Source organism: Medicago sativa, chromosome 6, assembly GCF_051527215.1.
Source record: "Medicago sativa cultivar Bolivia chromosome 6, Bolivia_mono, whole genome shotgun sequence".
NCBI lineage: Eukaryota > Viridiplantae > Streptophyta > Magnoliopsida > Fabales > Fabaceae > Medicago > Medicago sativa.
In genome coordinates this window covers 84,679,555-84,695,309 of record NC_140754.1, presented here as the reverse complement: position 1 = coordinate 84,695,309, position 15,755 = coordinate 84,679,555, and the positions used below count along the sequence as shown (strand labels likewise).

The window sequence follows — 15,755 nt, the reverse complement described above, 5'->3', positions numbered from 1 at the left end:
TTTGTGTTTTGTTTGAAGAAGCAATAACTAAATTTATTTTTTTCTCGTGCTTTGAATTTCGAGGACGAAATTCTTTTAAGTTGGGGAGAGTTGTAACGCCCTCCTTTTATTTATATATTTTTATTAAGTTAGAATCTATTTATGTGATTTATTTATATATATATGAGGTGTTAGTATTTTATTATGTGGCATTATTCTATTATTTATTAGAATATGAGAATTATTAGTGTAAGTAGAATTAGAGGTTAGAATTGAAAGAATAATAAGTTATTGGGCCTAAATTATGAAGAGTGATTGATATTATAAATAAGGAAGCTTAGGTTAGAAAGTGTTTTTACGTTAAAACCGCTTTTTGGAAAAGAGGTGAACAAGAGAGAAGAGAAGAGAAGAGGAGAACTCAGAGAGAACCCTAGGAACGAAGAACGCTGCTTTTGATTTCAGAAAAACAATCTAAGGTAAGGGTGAGACTATCATTCGGTAATATTAAGTCTGTAATTCTGAATTTGCATCTAACATGTTTTAGGATGAGTTGTGAGATTATGAGAAATTAGGGTTCTGAGAGAGAATTGATGATTATATGATGAGAAGTTGTTAGATTGATGTAGAAATTGTGTACAGACCTTAGATAATCCGTGAGTAATCACACCCTTTAACCCTTCCGTGGTATATTGATTATGAAAAGAACTACAGTTTATTTGAATGATTAATTTGATGAAAACCTAACACTATCAAATTGAGGTGTTATGAAATTTAATTGTCAGGTTTATGAGATGTCGAATTACTGTTTCAGTTGATGGGTTATAAATTAATCGTGTATATGTTCTTTAAGCTTCTTCCTATTGTTCTGAATTATTTAAATATGCCGAGTCACAGCTTCTATTATATATGTATATGTATAAAGGCTCTTCGACTTACTGCCTTGCTATACTATGAGTTACAGTTGTGATAAACTCTTTGATTTATTATTTATATTTTAGACTAAATGGCTAATTGTTAGTACGATCATGGAAGGACCCCATTACATATAGTTTATGAGATATGTACCTTTTTACCTAGTAATTTTAATTGTGGCTTCTGATGATAATTATTCATTACTCCATGCTATCCCTTATTAACGTTGGTATACTGTGTACGTACATACCTGTTAATTATAGAACTACTACTATTTTATCTAAAGTGATATATTCTATTTTAAGGTGCTTTTAAGATGGAAGTTATGATGAAAACCTTGTCTACTATTTTTAAATGTGTTTTAGATGAGCTATGCGCTCCATATAGATGATTTAATGTTGTTACTGATGATATATATAATCGTATATGCATTATGTGTTATTATGATGCTTATGTTGATGTGATGCTTAAGATGCTATTGCTATCATTTGATACTGTTATGTTATGATGTTAATATGATGTGACTTTATAAGTGCTGCATATGTTGATGTTGATCTTATTTAAGATGTAAATGTCAGTCTAAGTCAAAGAGTTTGTTAAGTCGTCGAGTCGTTATGAAGTCATCAAGTTGTTAACATGTTATGTTGTCAAATGTTAAGATGTCATAGATGTTCATGAAGTTTCTAAGACGTAAGATGTTGAGTCCATGCATACTCATTTAAAGATGAGGGCTCATGCCTTGGAGCTTTTGCTCAACCACGACGATGGAGCTTTTGCTCAACCACGACGATGGAGCTTTTGCTCAACCAGAGACGAGGGCTCATGCCCTAGGAGCTTTTTCTCAATAGCGACGAGGGCTTATGCCCTAGGAGTATATTTATGCTCATAAGCGACGAGGGCTTATGCCCTAGATTGGTACCACATGCATTTGCATTTTCATGATGATTCAAGATGGTTTAAGACGTTAAGAGTTGCATAGTCGAGTCTAGATGCATTGTCAAGTCAAGTTGTTAAGTTGTGATGTTTTAACGAATTACTTTGTGATGCCTTTTAGTAAGATGATATGTGACGATGATTGTGATTGCTATATGATGATATATTGCTAAGATGAAATGATGATGTCTATGTATTGGATTGTAATTGTTAAATTATAAGATGTTTATATTGTTAAATGTAATTTATGATTTATGAGCTTAATATTATTGTTTGAGAAATCTCACCCCTTCTGCTTGAAAATGTTGCTCTTCGTATGGGTAACTTGCAGGTAATCAAGAATAGGCGTGATCATGAGTGGACTCCTCACAAGTGTGTCCTTAGGTGCTCTGATACGTAACGGGATGGGGATTTTAATACTATTTTCTGTTCCTTTACGTATTTTTTTTTAAGTTTAAGAATTATTATTGAACTAAGATTTATGAGACTTTTATGATGAGGCCTTGGTGCCAAAGACTATTTTTATGATGTTGAACTAATTCCGCTGCAAAGTTTTTAAATACTTATGTTGAATGATCTTTGAAGGATAAATTATCTATTTTGTTAAGATTTTATGAATAAAGAGATGTAGCATTCCGTTTATGTGAATCACTCTGATAATTTATTATGAAATTTTTACGTTGGGAAAACGGGGTGTTACAATTGGTATCAGAGCAGGTCGGTCCGTCCGGCCAAATAGATGAGTCGTGTGTCGTGTCGTCATGTTTTCTAGTTAGTAGTTATGTTTTATTACGTGATCATGTTTAACTGACTAACTTTGATGTGGTTTTGTGTTTTGTTTGAAGAAGCAATAACTAAATTTACTTTTTTCTCGTGCTTTGAATTTCGAGGACGAAATTCTTTTAAGTTGGGGAGAGTTGTAACGCCCTCCTTTTATTTATATATTTTTATTAAGTTAGAATCTATTTATGTGATTTATTTATATATATGAGGTGTTAGTATTTTATTATGTGGCATTATTCTATTATTTATTAGAATATGAGAATTATTAGTGTAAGTAGAATTAGAGGTTAGAATTGAAAGAATAATAAGTTATTGGGCCTAAATTATGAAGAGTGATTGATATTATAAATAAGGAAGCTTAGGTTAGAAAGTGTTTTTACGTTAAAACCGCTTTTTGGAAAAGAGGTGAACAAGAGAGAAGAGAAGAGAAGAGGAGAACTCAGAGAGAACCCTAGGAACGAAGAACGCTGCTTTTGATTTCAGAAAAACAATCTAAGGTAAGGGTGAGACTATCATTCGGTAATATTAAGTCTGTAATTCTGAATTTGCATCTAACATGTTTTAGGATGAGTTGTGAGATTATGAGAAATTAGGGTTCTGAGAGAGAATTGATGATTATATGATGAGAAGTTGTTAGATTGATGTAGAAATTGTGTACAGACCTTAGATAATCCGTGAGTAATCACACCCTTTAACCCTTCCGTGGTATATTGATTATGAAAAGAACTACAGTTTATTTGAATGATTAATTTGATGAAAACCTAACACTATCAAATTGAGGTGTTATGAAATTTAATTGTCAGGTTTATGAGATGTCGAATTACTGTTTCAGTTGATGGGTTATAAATTAATCGTGTATATGTTCTTTAAGCTTCTTCCTATTGTTCTGAATTATTTAAATATGCCGAGTCACAGCTTCTATTATATATGTATATGTATAAAGGCTCTTCGACTTACTGCCTTGCTATACTATGAGTTACAGTTGTGATAAACTCTTTGATTTATTATTTATATTTTAGACTAAATGGCTAATTGTTAGTACGATCATGGAAGGACCCCATTACATATAGTTTATGAGATATGTACCTTTTTACCTAGTAATTTTAATTGTGGCTTCTGATGATAATTATTCATTACTCCATGCTATCCCTTATTAACGTTGGTATACTGTGTACGTACATACCTGTTAATTATAGAACTACTACTATTTTATCTAAAGTGATATATTCTATTTTAAGGTGCTTTTAAGATGGAAGTTATGATGAAAACCTTGTCTACTATTTTTAAATGTGTTTTAGATGAGCTATGCGCTCCATATAGATGATTTAATGTTGTTACTGATGATATATATAATCGTATATGCATTATGTGTTATTATGATGCTTATGTTGATGTGATGCTTAAGATGCTATTGCTATCATTTGATACTGTTATGTTATGATGTTGATATGATGTGACTTTATAAGTGCTGCATATGTTGATGTTGATCTTATTTAAGATGTAAATGTCAGTCTAAGTCAAAGAGTTTGTTAAGTCATCGAGTCGTTATGAAGTCATCAAGTTGTTAAGATGTTATGTTGTAAAATGTTAAGATGTCATAGATGTTCATGAAGTTTCTAAGGCGTAAGATGTTGAGTCCATGCATACTCATTTAAAGATGAGGGCTCATGCCCTGGAGCTTTTGCTCAACCACGACGATGGAGCTTTTGCTCAACCACGACGTTGAAGCTTTTGCTCAACCAGAGACGAGGGCTCATGCCCTAGGAGCTTTTTCTCAATAGCGACGAGGGCTTATGCCCTAGGAGTATATTTATGCTCATAAGCGACGAGGGCTTATGCCCTAGATTGGTACCACATGCATTTGCATTTTCATGATGATTCAAGATGGTTTAAGACGTTAAGAGTTGCATAGTCGAGTCTAGATGCATTGTCAAGTCAAGTTGTTAAGTTGTGATGTTTTAACGAATTACTTTGTGATGCCTTTTAGTAAGATGATATGTGACGATGATTGTGACTGCTATATGATGATATATTGCTAAGATGAAATGATGATGTCTATGTATTGGATTGTAATTGTTAAATTATAAGATGTTTATATTGTTAAATGTAATTTATGATTTATGAGCTTAATATTATTGTTTGAGAAATCTCACCCCTTCTGCTTGAAAATGTTGCTCTTCGTATGGGTAACTTGCAGGTAATCAAGAATAGGCGTGATCATGAGTGGACTCCTCACAAGTGTGTCCTTAGGTGCTCTGATACGTAACGGGATGGGGATTTTAATACTATTTTCTGTTCCTTTACGTATTTTTTTTTAAGTTTAAGAATTATTATTGAACTAAGATTTATGAGACTTTTATGATGAGACCTTGGTGCCAAAGACTATTTTTATGATGTTGAACTAATTCCGCTGCAAAGTTTTTAAATACTTATGTTGAATGATCTTTGAAGGATAAATTATCTATTTTGTTAAGATTTTATGAATAAAGAGATGTAGCATTCCGTTTATGTGAATCACTCTGATAATTTATTATGAAATTTTTACGTTGGGAAAATGGGGTGTTACATTCGCGATCTGTAGCTAGGTATTGTTGACTTTGAGCTTGATTCCAAAACTGTGGTAGATAGTCTTTATGGCAGTAAAAGTGGCGCCTCTAATTTTAGCGCAGTAATCAATGATTGTAGACGCCTGTTAGCTTCTAATTTTGTAATACCCCGTTCTTTTATGTTGTGAAATAATACCTGTTAACGATTAAATGCACGCGTCGAAGATTAGGGACAATTCTGGAAATTGAGCGTGAAGAGTATTTAAGGGATTTAGACCCCAAAATATTCATTTGTCTTGCAACTTTCTCTCTCTAGGTTTTGCTTCAAACTTTGCTCTCTTCCCTCTCTAGAAAATCGGTTCCCATCTTCCCCTAACCATCATCAACTAATGTTTTCTTTCCAAGCAAGCAAGCAAACATGAAAGGAATGATAAACTATTGAAGGAAACAACTTAGTATTCATGGAGCAAGCTATTTTCTTTTGATCTCTTCATCTTTAGGGTTTTGGTTTGAGCTTAGGAATACTTGTGTAAAACTTCTTTTGGTATAAGGTGAGTTCCTAGTTAGTTAACCTTCCTTTGATTTGAGATTTCTTAGTGAGGAAGTTATGTTTTGTGCCAAATTTTGCTAGTTTTATTTTTGGTACTCTAAGCCAATTCTTGATGATTACTTGTTAAATTTGCCATGGAATAGGTTTAGTATTTTTTTATATGTTGCTGGTTGTTATGGTGCATTACAGGAACCATTAGGATGAGTTTTGGGTCAAAAATTGCAAAATCAGCACCACAAACCCGAAGAAACTCGCTACAGGGTCGCTAATAGCGAAACCCTCTGTTTTGCCAGCATGCTTTTTGGATTGTTGGCTCTTTGTAGGGTCAATGATGCATTTCGAGGCTTTTCTTTCATCGTTTTATAACCTTATAACCCTAAAACTACATCTAGGCAATGCACATAACATCAAACGATTCTTGAATTGAAAATCATGGCAAACTTAGCATAATTATCAAGAATGGTATAAGAGAATTGTACTCGAATCATGATGGGTTAGAGATGAAATAGGCAAGGGAGGAAACATAGAGCCTCGGCATAGCTTGTCGAGAATAGAACATCATATTAGAATATAGGTATGATGAGTTGTGATATGATTCGTTTAATCTATTCACTAAGAAAGTATAATAAAGATGTAGTTGTCGTGCCGCTTGTGATTCACTTTAGGTTGAACGTCACGGGGTTTCCAATAGGTGAAACTGGATAAGCTTCGCATGAGGGGCCCGTACGACATAGAGGGAGTACCGTTACCTTAGATAGGTTTTCATCGTTTAGTTAGGGATTGTGCTCGGGTTTACTCCACCCCGGGGCTTTCCGTAAAACTTGAATTCAGATAATGATTTGTTCAACGCTAACCTCTAACTTAATGAATGCGATTATGTATGTTACGATGTTAGACTTGAGCAAACTATGAAGATTTCTGACGACGGGTTTAGGTTTTCCTATTCGTTCGGTATAGAGACGTTTATTTGAATGATTAATTTGATGAAAACCTAACACTATCAAATTGAGGTGTTATGAAATTTAATTGTCAGGTTTATGAGATGTCGAATTACTGTTTCAGTTGATGGGTTATAAATTAATCGTGTATATGTTCTTTAAGCTTCTTCCTATTGTTCTGAATTATTTAAATATGACGACGGGTTTGATTATGAAAAGAACTACAGTTTATTTGAATGATTAATTTGATGAAAACCTAACACTATCAAATTGAGGTGTTATGAAATTTAATTGTCAGGTTTATGAGATGTCGAATTACTGTTTCAGTTGATGGGTTATAAATTAATCGTGTATATGTTCTTTAAGCTTCTTCCTATTGTTCTGAATTATTTAAATATGCCGAGTCACAGCTTCTATTATATATGTATATGTATAAAGGCTCTTCGACTTACTGCCTTGCTATACTATGAGTTACAGTTGTGATAAACTCTTTGATTTATTATTTATATTTTAGACTAAATGGCTAATTGTTAGTACGATCATGGAAGGACCCCATTACATATAGTTTATGAGATATGTACCTTTTTACCTAGTAATTTTAATTGTGGCTTCTGATGATAATTATTCATTACTCCATGCTATCCCTTATTAACGTTGGTATACTGTGTACGTACATACCTGTTAATTATAGAACTACTACTATTTTATCTAAAGTGATATATTCTATTTTAAGGTGCTTTTAAGATGGAAGTTATGATGAAAACCTTGTCTACTATTTTTAAATGTGTTTTAGATGAGCTATGCGCTCCATATAGATGATTTAATGTTGTTACTGATGATATATATAATCGTATATGCATTATGTGTTATTATGATGCTTATGTTGATGTGATGCTTAAGATGCTATTGCTATCATTTGATACTGTTATGTTATGATGTTAATATGATGTGACTTTATAAGTGCTGCATATGTTGATGTTGATCTTATTTAAGATGTAAATGTCAGTCTAAGTCAAAGAGTTTGTTAAGTCGTCGAGTCGTTATGAAGTCATCAAGTTGTTAACATGTTATGTTGTCAAATGTTAAGATGTCATAGATGTTCATGAAGTTTCTAAGACGTAAGATGTTGAGTCCATGCATACTCATTTAAAGATGAGGGCTCATGCCTTGGAGCTTTTGCTCAACCACGACGATGGAGCTTTTGCTCAACCACGACGATGGAGCTTTTGCTCAACCAGAGACGAGGGCTCATGCCCTAGGAGCTTTTTCTCAATAGCGACGAGGGCTTATGCCCTAGGAGTATATTTATGCTCATAAGCGACGAGGGCTTATGCCCTAGATTGGTACCACATGCATTTGCATTTTCATGATGATTCAAGATGGTTTAAGACGTTAAGAGTTGCATAGTCGAGTCTAGATGCATTGTCAAGTCAAGTTGTTAAGTTGTGATGTTTTAACGAATTACTTTGTGATGCCTTTTAGTAAGATGATATGTGACGATGATTGTGATTGCTATATGATGATATATTGCTAAGATGAAATGATGATGTCTATGTATTGGATTGTAATTGTTAAATTATAAGATGTTTATATTGTTAAATGTAATTTATGATTTATGAGCTTAATATTATTGTTTGAGAAATCTCACCCCTTCTGCTTGAAAATGTTGCTCTTCGTATGGGTAACTTGCAGGTAATCAAGAATAGGCGTGATCATGAGTGGACTCCTCACAAGTGTGTCCTTAGGTGCTCTGATACGTAACGGGATGGGGATTTTAATACTATTTTCTGTTCCTTTACGTATTTTTTTTTAAGTTTAAGAATTATTATTGAACTAAGATTTATGAGACTTTTATGATGAGGCCTTGGTGCCAAAGACTATTTTTATGATGTTGAACTAATTCCGCTGCAAAGTTTTTAAATACTTATGTTGAATGATCTTTGAAGGATAAATTATCTATTTTGTTAAGATTTTATGAATAAAGAGATGTAGCATTCCGTTTATGTGAATCACTCTGATAATTTATTATGAAATTTTTACGTTGGGAAAACGGGGTGTTACAATTGGTATCAGAGCAGGTCGGTCCGTCCGGCCAAATAGATGAGTCGTGTGTCGTGTCGTCATGTTTTCTAGTTAGTAGTTATGTTTTATTACGTGATCATGTTTAACTGACTAACTTTGATGTGGTTTTGTGTTTTGTTTGAAGAAGCAATAACTAAATTTATTTTTTTCTCGTGCTTTGAATTTCGAGGACGAAATTCTTTTAAGTTGGGGAGAGTTGTAACGCCCTCCTTTTATTTATATATTTTTATTAAGTTAGAATCTATTTATGTGATTTATTTATATATATGAGGTGTTAGTATTTTATTATGTGGCATTATTCTATTATTTATTAGAATATGAGAATTATTAGTGTAAGTAGAATTAGAGGTTAGAATTGAAAGAATAATAAGTTATTGGGCCTAAATTATGAAGAGTGATTGATATTATAAATAAGGAAGCTTAGGTTAGAAAGTGTTTTTACGTTAAAACCGCTTTTTGGAAAAGAGGTGAACAAGAGAGAAGAGAAGAGAAGAGGAGAACTCAGAGAGAACCCTAGGAACGAAGAACGCTGCTTTTGATTTCAGAAAAACAATCTAAGGTAAGGGTGAGACTATCATTCGGTAATATTAAGTCTGTAATTCTGAATTTGCATCTAACATGTTTTAGGATGAGTTGTGAGATTATGAGAAATTAGGGTTCTGAGAGAGAATTGATGATTATATGATGAGAAGTTGTTAGATTGATGTAGAAATTGTGTACAGACCTTAGATAATCCGTGAGTAATCACACCCTTTAACCCTTCCGTGGTATATTGATTATGAAAAGAACTACAGTTTATTTGAATGATTAATTTGATGAAAACCTAACACTATCAAATTGAGGTGTTATGAAATTTAATTGTCAGGTTTATGAGATGTCGAATTACTGTTTCAGTTGATGGGTTATAAATTAATCGTGTATATGTTCTTTAAGCTTCTTCCTATTGTTCTGAATTATTTAAATATGCCGAGTCACAGCTTCTATTATATATGTATATGTATAAAGGCTCTTCGACTTACTGCCTTGCTATACTATGAGTTACAGTTGTGATAAACTCTTTGATTTATTATTTATATTTTAGACTAAATGGCTAATTGTTAGTACGATCATGGAAGGACCCCATTACATATAGTTTATGAGATATGTACCTTTTTACCTAGTAATTTTAATTGTGGCTTCTGATGATAATTATTCATTACTCCATGCTATCCCTTATTAACGTTGGTATACTGTGTACGTACATACCTGTTAATTATAGAACTACTACTATTTTATCTAAAGTGATATATTCTATTTTAAGGTGCTTTTAAGATGGAAGTTATGATGAAAACCTTGTCTACTATTTTTAAATGTGTTTTAGATGAGCTATGCGCTCCATATAGATGATTTAATGTTGTTACTGATGATATATATAATCGTATATGCATTATGTGTTATTATGATGCTTATGTTGATGTGATGCTTAAGATGCTATTGCTATCATTTGATACTGTTATGTTATGATGTTGATATGATGTGACTTTATAAGTGCTGCATATGTTGATGTTGATCTTATTTAAGATGTAAATGTCAGTCTAAGTCAAAGAGTTTGTTAAGTCATCGAGTCGTTATGAAGTCATCAAGTTGTTAAGATGTTATGTTGTAAAATGTTAAGATGTCATAGATGTTCATGAAGTTTCTAAGGCGTAAGATGTTGAGTCCATGCATACTCATTTAAAGATGAGGGCTCATGCCCTGGAGCTTTTGCTCAACCACGACGATGGAGCTTTTGCTCAACCACGACGTTGAAGCTTTTGCTCAACCAGAGACGAGGGCTCATGCCCTAGGAGCTTTTTCTCAATAGCGACGAGGGCTTATGCCCTAGGAGTATATTTATGCTCATAAGCGACGAGGGCTTATGCCCTAGATTGGTACCACATGCATTTGCATTTTCATGATGATTCAAGATGGTTTAAGACGTTAAGAGTTGCATAGTCGAGTCTAGATGCATTGTCAAGTCAAGTTGTTAAGTTGTGATGTTTTAACGAATTACTTTGTGATGCCTTTTAGTAAGATGATATGTGACGATGATTGTGACTGCTATATGATGATATATTGCTAAGATGAAATGATGATGTCTATGTATTGGATTGTAATTGTTAAATTATAAGATGTTTATATTGTTAAATGTAATTTATGATTTATGAGCTTAATATTATTGTTTGAGAAATCTCACCCCTTCTGCTTGAAAATGTTGCTCTTCGTATGGGTAACTTGCAGGTAATCAAGAATAGGCGTGATCATGAGTGGACTCCTCACAAGTGTGTCCTTAGGTGCTCTGATACGTAACGGGATGGGGATTTTAATACTATTTTCTGTTCCTTTACGTATTTTTTTTTAAGTTTAAGAATTATTATTGAACTAAGATTTATGAGACTTTTATGATGAGACCTTGGTGCCAAAGACTATTTTTATGATGTTGAACTAATTCCGCTGCAAAGTTTTTAAATACTTATGTTGAATGATCTTTGAAGGATAAATTATCTATTTTGTTAAGATTTTATGAATAAAGAGATGTAGCATTCCGTTTATGTGAATCACTCTGATAATTTATTATGAAATTTTTACGTTGGGAAAATGGGGTGTTACATTCGCGATCTGTAGCTAGGTATTGTTGACTTTGAGCTTGATTCCAAAACTGTGGTAGATAGTCTTTATGGCAGTAAAAGTGGCGCCTCTAATTTTAGCGCAGTAATCAATGATTGTAGACGCCTGTTAGCTTCTAATTTTGTAATACCCCGTTCTTTTATGTTGTGAAATAATACCTGTTAACGATTAAATGCACGCGTCGAAGATTAGGGACAATTCTGGAAATTGAGCGTGAAGAGTATTTAAGGGATTTAGACCCCAAAATATTCATTTGTCTTGCAACTTTCTCTCTCTAGGTTTTGCTTCAAACTTTGCTCTCTTCCCTCTCTAGAAAATCGGTTCCCATCTTCCCCTAACCATCATCAACTAATGTTTTCTTTCCAAGCAAGCAAGCAAACATGAAAGGAATGATAAACTATTGAAGGAAACAACTTAGTATTCATGGAGCAAGCTATTTTCTTTTGATCTCTTCATCTTTAGGGTTTTGGTTTGAGCTTAGGAATACTTGTGTAAAACTTCTTTTGGTATAAGGTGAGTTCCTAGTTAGTTAACCTTCCTTTGATTTGAGATTTCTTAGTGAGGAAGTTATGTTTTGTGCCAAATTTTGCTAGTTTTATTTTTGGTACTCTAAGCCAATTCTTGATGATTACTTGTTAAATTTGCCATGGAATAGGTTTAGTATTTTTTTATATGTTGCTGGTTGTTATGGTGCATTACAGGAACCATTAGGATGAGTTTTGGGTCAAAAATTGCAAAATCAGCACCACAAACCCGAAGAAACTCGCTACAGGGTCGCTAATAGCGAAACCCTCTGTTTTGCCAGCATGCTTTTTGGATTGTTGGCTCTTTGTAGGGTCAATGATGCATTTCGAGGCTTTTCTTTCATCGTTTTATAACCTTATAACCCTAAAACTACATCTAGGCAATGCACATAACATCAAACGATTCTTGAATTGAAAATCATGGCAAACTTAGCATAATTATCAAGAATGGTATAAGAGAATTGTACTCGAATCATGATGGGTTAGAGATGAAATAGGCAAGGGAGGAAACATAGAGCCTCGACATAGCTTGTCGAGAATAGAACATCATATTAGAATATAGGTATGATGAGTTGTGATATGATTCGTTTAATCTATTCACTAAGAAAGTATAATAAAGATGTAGTTGTCGTGCCGCTTGTGATTCACTTTAGGTTGAACGTCACGGGGTTTCCAATAGGTGAAACTGGATAAGCTTCGCATGAGGGGCCCGTACGACATAGAGGGAGTACCGTTACCTTAGATAGGTTTTCATCGTTTAGTTAGGGATTGTGCTCGGGTTTACTCCACCCCGGGGCTTTCCGTAAAACTTGAATTCAGATAATGATTTGTTCAACGCTAACCTCTAACTTAATGAATGCGATTATGTATGTTACGATGTTAGACTTGAGCAAACTATGAAGATTTCTGACGACGGGTTTAGGTTTTCCTATTCGTTCGGTATAGAGACGTGTCATGAATGTTAGCTTTGGCCTTGATATATTTGTGTATCATGGTATAGAGATCTTAGTTTCCCCTTGATCGCCTTGGCATGTAAGATGATAGTTAAGCCTGTTACATACGAAAGCACTACCGTCTAGGCATGCATATCCACACACGTATAATCAACCGTCAGGTTGTATTTTAGACACGAGGTAACCATAGGTTGTCCCTGAGGTTACCTATAGCCTAGGGTATAGATAGAACTCACTGAGGCATTATGTCTCATCCCACTCCTTATTTGTTCAGGTTCACAGGTTTCTCGAGGAAAAGGTAAAGAAAAAGCTTTGGATTGAACGTGCTTACGTGGAACCAACGTTGTGTCTTCTTATTGATGCCTATGTTATATTATTGAGATGTGTTGTAATGAACTTTGTAGATAAACTTCGTTCGACTATCTTGTGAAAAATAATGTAACATAAGACTCATGTTGGCTTGTATCTTAACTCACGACTGATGTCGTTTCTGTATTGTATAATTAATGTATCCAATATCAACTTTAACGCACTTATTGAGTATTCTAGACACTTTCAATTTGGGCGTTTGATGAGTCATAGATAGTATTATTTATTGCCTTATTTAGTTTAGTTTTATTTTAGATTTGATTTTATTTTATTGCATTTTATTTTAGTTTAGAATATTTTACTTCAAATTATGTTTTATTTTATTTTAGGAATAAATATATGGTGGAAGGTGTCTTGGAGCAAAAGAAAGAGGACTGGAGCAAATACAGCGCAAGAATACGAAGATACGGGACAAAAATATGTTCTCACCAAGTCAGAAGCTTGGCACGGCCAGTGCCAACATGTGGCACGGCCGTGCCACCTCCAGGAGTCTCTTTTGCTGCTTTTTCTTCGGGCCCAAGTTACCCTGTTGCAGCTTTACTGTTTTATCCTTTTAGTTGCTTAGTTTCTAAGTCGATTGTAAAGCTATAAATAGAGTAGCTCTCCACCATAAACAATCATGCTTTACTTTGTTTATTTCAATTGCTATTTTAATAAAAGTCTTTATTTTCCCTTTTACTTTCTTCGCAATTTACTTAACTGTTATTTTCTCTCTTCTTCCCCTATGTCTACGATGAACATGAGTGAGTAGACTTCTTCGTCTTGGGATTATTGGGGAGTCTAATGACTCAATCCTAAACAAAACATGTCTAAACCCTAATTTCTATGTAACCCTAATTTCTAATCTAGATTCACCGTCTTAACGTGGATTAACAATTATCAAACTGTGGAAGCGAAAGCGGAGGGTTTGATAATCGTTAATCCATCATCCCAAACATCAATTCATAAAGCGAGAGCGGAGTCTTGATGTTGGAACAAGTGAATCTAGACAATAGTTGCAAAGCAGTGAAATAGTCTTTGCAACAATTGAGACAAAGAGTAGTTTCAATCCTCTATGCATCTTCTAGTAATCATGTCAGTGAAATAAGCTTGGTTGCTAGAAGTAAACTCTCACCGGACTTTCATCGGAAAGGTGAGGGGCTAAGGGAAACTGGTCTTTAGAAATTAGTGTGTAAATCATGAAATTAGATGTTTAGGTTTTGTCTAGTGAAGGATTAGTCATTATGATGAACCAATGATCCTAAGGCCCTTTATTATTATTGTTTTTACCTTCAGCAATCAAACTCTCTTTCATTAACTTTCTCTCCTCTAATCATTCACTAAAAGTTAATTAAGTTGAACAACTCCCTAGCGGAACGATAACTCTACTTACTACTATTACTTCGATAGGCCGTGCACTTGCGGTTTGGCCCTATCAAGTTTTTGGCGCCGTTGCCGGGGAGTTAACTAATTTAATTAGCTTTTCCTTAGTGATTAGAATTCTCTCTTCTTTCTCTTTTCTTTTTATTTTTAACTTTTTATTTTTCTGTTATCGTTAACTTCTTGGGTTCTCATCCTTTTATGCGAAGAACTAGAAATCGAGCGGTATTCATACCCGAGATCGAAAGGTTCTTACATAGAAGGAGGAGAGCGGCACAAAATAACACCGCCATGGCCAATCGCACTCTCAAAGAGTATGCAACGCCGTCTACGGCTGAGCCACAAGCTGTTATTGTGTACCCAACGGTTGAGGATGACAATTTTGAAATTAAGCCTGCCCTACTTAACTTGGTGCAGCAAAACCAATTCTCGGGATCCCCCACTGAGGATCCCAATCTTCACATCTCTGTTTTCCTACGAATTAGCAGAACCATGAAGGAGAACCAAGAAGCCGTAAGACTTCATCTCTTTCCCTTTTCCTTAAGGGATAGAGCTAGCGCTTGGTTCCATTCCCTCGAAGTCGGTTCCATTACTTCATGGGATCAGATGAGGCAAGCATTCCTTGCCCGTTTCTTTCCACCATCTAAAACCGCTAAACTTAGAGACCAAATCACGCGGTTCAACCAAAAAGATGGGGAGTCTCTCTATGATGCGTGGGAGCGTTTCAAAGAAATGCTAAGACTTTGTCCCCACCATGGCCTAGAGAAGTGGCTTATAGTCCACACTTTTTATAATGGCTTGTCTTATACCACTAAGATGTCTGTTGATGCAGCTGCAGGTGGAGCACTTATGAACAAGAACTACACGGGGGCGTATGCCCTAATTGAAGACATGGCTCAGAATCATTACAAATGGACCGACGAGAGAGCCATCTCTAGTTCTTCACCCTCTAAAAGGGAGGCAGGTATACACGAAGTCTCTAACTATGACCACCTTGCTGCTAAAATTGATACACTAACTGAAAAACTTGAAAAACTCAATGTTAGTGCTATCAATTCTGCTTCTACTCCTTCTTGTGAAATATGTGGTATAACTGGTCATGCTGGTGTTGATTGCCAACTGGGTAGTGCTATTAACGATGTTGAGCAAATGAATTATGCTCAATACAACCAAGGGATGAG

The 15,755-nt window shown here is 34.5% G+C and overlaps 1 non-coding gene across 1 annotated transcript; it reads right to left on the bottom strand.

Annotated features, from left to right (window-relative positions):
• Positions 1–15,228: 15,228 nt before the first annotated feature.
• LOC146917569 (small nucleolar RNA R71) lies at positions 15,229–15,335 on the bottom strand. Its single transcript, XR_015017062.1, has one exon. It is a non-coding gene; the product is annotated as a small nucleolar RNA R71 (small nucleolar RNA).
• Between the last annotated feature and the right edge of the window lie 420 nt (positions 15,336–15,755).